This window comes from Aphidius gifuensis, linkage group LG6 (genome assembly GCF_014905175.1).
Source record: "Aphidius gifuensis isolate YNYX2018 linkage group LG6, ASM1490517v1, whole genome shotgun sequence".
Lineage (NCBI taxonomy): Eukaryota > Metazoa > Arthropoda > Insecta > Hymenoptera > Braconidae > Aphidius > Aphidius gifuensis.
In genome coordinates, this window is record NC_057793.1 from 14,811,613 (window position 1) to 14,815,999 (window position 4,387).

Sequence of the window (4,387 nt, forward strand, 5' to 3'; positions counted from 1 at the left end):
CACCTGTCAAAAGATCGTCAACATACAAGTCGTTTTTTAGAATATGTGCAGCACGTGGAAAATGTATTGCTTCATCATCAGCTACTTGATGAATGGTGCGGATAGCCAAAAATGGAGAAGAGGTTACACCAAAAGTTACTGTATTCAATTCAAAAGTTTTAATTTGATCGCCCACACTCTAATGTATTCTTTGGTATGCTCGATCGTCTTTATGCAATAAAATTTGACGACACATTTTTTCAATGTCAGCTGTGAGACATATTTATGGTATTTTGAATAGTAATTAGTAGGACCTGTCATCAAAATATCATTAAGTGATTTGTTATTATTTGATTTAGCATATGCATCAAAGACTACTCGAACTTTAGTAGTCGAGCGGCATTTTTTGATCACAGCATGATGAGGTAAATAATATTAATAATCAGAATCATCTGAGACAAGTGACATGTGACCAAGATGAAGATATTCTTGCATTACTTTATAATATTCTAATTTTAATTCTGGATTAGATCAAAATTTTCTAACGCATGGAAGCGCCGATAGGCTGCTGCTTTAGAGTCACTCAGTATACGATCGCCTTTAATAAATAGTAACCTAGCAATATATTGACCACTAGGGTCACGTTTAATATTATTAATAAAATGGCTTTCGCATAAAATATCGTGTTTTGCTTTTGGTGTTTCAAAACTGATCTCTTCTAACCTCCAAAAGTCTTTCATTTGTTTTTCAAGACAAGTTAAGTTACAAGATAAAGGAAAGGGTTGGTCAGGCGCCATGGTGTTACCTGCCACGATCTATCCAAGAAGAGTTTTTTGTATACAAACTTGAAAATGTTCGTCCGCTAATTTTACTTGTCCAACTGACATCAATGATAAAGTAGGCTCAGCCCCTACCAACATATCAATCGGTTGTGGCATATAAAATTTAGGGTCGTCGTGTTTGATGTTTTTTGGAATTTTTAAATTCTCGTCATAAAACAATTCGGGTGGTGGAAACCCATTTCAGCTATCGTATAAAATGTTAAAGTTTGAGAATAATCATAAGAATGAGCAAGAAATGTTAATTGTAAACTATTTTTTGTAAGAGTGGTGGTAGCATTGATACCATTAATAGGAATAGAACAATTTATCATTACCAAGTTAAGCTGTGACGCAAGTCTTTGAGTGATAAAATTAGCTGTTGAGCAGGTGTCTAAAAAAGTTCGACATTTTATAAAATTTCCTGACAGCTGGCCTTAGTGATCAGTAGTATAGTTATACGGGTTCTGGACCACGAATTAATTTAATCGGTGTTTTGATAACAGCGGGTGGTCTCGCGGATTAAATTCGTGGTCTGAGCGGCTAGTGGTGTCATTCGGTGGTGGGGATTTATTTTGTCGCCATCTTGGATTTTCTGTCATAGAGGCCATTTTGAATTTCTGATCGTTGCGCCCTCTCGTTGTTATTTTTATTATTATTATTTTTTTTATTTTTGCAAAAAATTTTTCCCAAGCGAGATTTGAACCCGGGTCTCCAGCCTGGGAATCCGTTACCTTACCTTCTTGACCAAAGAGTCATTACACTTTTGTGGTGTATGTAATTTGAATTTACGTTGTTGTTATTTGAATTGTTTATAATAATTAAATAATATTATTAACAAATATGTCACCTTCAGTAGCTTCTCATAAATTGATAATAAATGATTAAATTTAATATAAGTATATTTTGAATATTTTTAAATATTTATCTAAATATTCATCTAAATAGCATGCGCATACGCATGCGTAGAAGGTTCAAATGTATCACTTCTATCATAATAATCAACAAACCCCTCCCCCACCAACCAAAAAAAAAATCATACCATTTGCGTAGATCTTTTAAAAATTTTTTTCCCTGGGAAAATTTTCCTGAAAATCTTACATCATGTTCTAGAATATGCGCAGAACATATACAATTGTAATTTTTAGGGAAAATTCGCCTCAAAAACATACGATCTGCGCAGTGAACAAAAACTCACGTTTTTGAGTTGAAAATCGAGTATTCTTTTCCGAATAATTTCCTTCTCGCATTTAATATTTTATTCTTTTACAATTGTCTGTTCTTTTGTAAAGGTCGAAAAATATTGAGCTTCCAAAGTGAATAAAAAAATTTCATCAAGAATTGACAAAAAAAATAAAAAAATAGACAGAGTGTTATTACCACGTAAAATGTTTTCAACAAAAAAAGTAAGTTATATTGTCGATACAGTATTATATAATTTAAAGTTATTGGATTCAATCAAATAATTAATTTTTTTGTTTTTTTTTTTGCTTCAGATGAATACTGAAATCACTCTTCTGGAGGAACGGATTGCAAAGCATAGAAAAAGAAATGCTCCATTCAAATATCATTCTTTGATAGGTGAATATAAATTAGAAGATGATGTGTTATCCATTCCTCCTGTTTATAGTGTAAGTATTTTATTTTTTTCAATCAAGCAAATAATTTAAATATTAGCCAATTTTTTCATAAAAAAAAAAAACGTCTTAAACTCTTAATTTTTTTTTCGTTTTTAATGTTGAATATCATTGTGATAATATCAAGGAAATACTTCGAGAGATGAGAATTATTAGACAAGCTGAAGTTACCCTCACGGATCTAACCTCTCAAATGGAAATGGAGAGCATAAAAAATCCTGACCACATCCTGATTGGGAAAGTGATAATGACTGGCATCTCATGGTTGCTGGAGAACGAGCATTGTACGATGGAGAAGAAATAATAAAAAAAATGAATAAATAAATAAAATGACTGAATTATAATTTTTTATGTAGTTAAATTATTAATTAATAAAACCATTTATTACTGAAATTTATTTTTTTTATTTATGACAATGTTCAATTTTTACATTAAAAAAAAAATATATAATAATCGATGTATTATTTTATTTTAATTAAAATTATCAACAAAATTTCAATACTCATTTTTGAGAAGATGTATTTCAAAGACGACTTCCATGCAAAACTCATTATGATCTTCAGGATTATGCAAACTAACCAAAAAAATTTAAAAAAATAAAAAAAACACAAATTCTTTATTTAAAAAATATTTTTTTTTTTATTATTCTTCATTAACATTATTATCAATGAAATCAGCATTACCAGAAGCAGCTATTTGACCAGGAAAATTAATTTCTTCATCAGGAACGAAATCATTGGTGCTGCTTGTTGCTGTAGGTCTTGTTCCAACTCCATGAATACCAGCACGGTTCCATCTAGCTAAAACTGATAAAAATAAAATCAATTAAAATTTTGAATATATTAAATTGTTTAATAACACTTTTTTTATTTTTAAATTATACATATTCAGAGATAAAAACTTACTACAAGAAGCACGTGTTAATTCATCGATGTCCCTGTCAATCCTATTACAGTCATTAATGAGCTCCTGTATCTGCACACACAAAAAAAAATATATATTGAATTAATAAAAAATTAATGGAAACTTTTTTTATTTATAAATAAATCAATATACCTGTCTTTGATATCTTCCAATTGTTATATTGTATGGCCTCTCTCGTACTAGAGCAAGTGCCTGTGCATGACTAATTCTCCTTCTTAATATATCTATTGCATAAATGTTTTTTTCATTCTAAAAAAAATAAAATAATAGAAAATTAAAGAAAACAATAAAGAATATAAACATTTTAAAGAAATGAGTGCAAAGAAGTGATAAAAGAAGCAAAGATTATTTATTCTATATGCAAAGTTATATTAGAGTTTATTTAACAATTTAAAACATAAGCGAAAATGCAAAAATTCAAGATGGATAAGAAAAATATAACCCATGATAAGAAAATTAAGTAACCGCATGCAGTAAAACATGTGCAAATAAATTATAACCTTCAACGGTCCAATTAAGTTACATCATGGAAAAAAAGAAAGAATATAAACCATACTAATTATTAATAAAATTAAATAAAACATTGAGAAAAAAGATTGAGAAAATAGAATGATAAAACATTTAAATAATTATGATGAACCAAATAGAAGAAATAGTTTGTACTTACTCTTTTTATCAATCCTTCTCCAATTTCTGGTAAATTCCGTTGATATGCGATTTTCATGATTGATTAATTTATTTTTTAAATTTATTCAATTAAATTTTATGATAATTTACAAAAATAACACACAAAAAAACTAACAATAAAAAAAAATGAGGATGATGCAAGCACACTGTTTGTGAACGTAAAAAAAAAACGTGTCTTAAGCTTGATTCGAAAATCTGAAAGACCGAAAAATACTAGATAAGTTTCTATGGAAGATGCGAATTTCGCTACCAATTTCTGATCGGTTGATTCATTTTGTAGTGAGAACAGACTTAAACTAGCAAGTCTACCCATCCATTAATCTATGGAAGATACACGTAAAA

At 29.2% G+C, this 4,387-nt stretch overlaps 1 long non-coding RNA gene across 1 annotated transcript; it reads right to left on the minus strand.

Annotated features, from left to right (window-relative positions):
* Nucleotides 1–3,137: 3,137 nt before the first annotated feature.
* Nucleotides 3,138–3,588, minus strand: LOC122859573. The gene is made up of 3 exons (XR_006374365.1): nt 3,491–3,588; nt 3,340–3,409; nt 3,138–3,240 (listed from the first exon to the last, which is right to left on the minus strand). It is a non-coding gene; the product is annotated as an uncharacterized LOC122859573 (long non-coding RNA).
* Between the last annotated feature and the right edge of the window lie 799 nt (nt 3,589–4,387).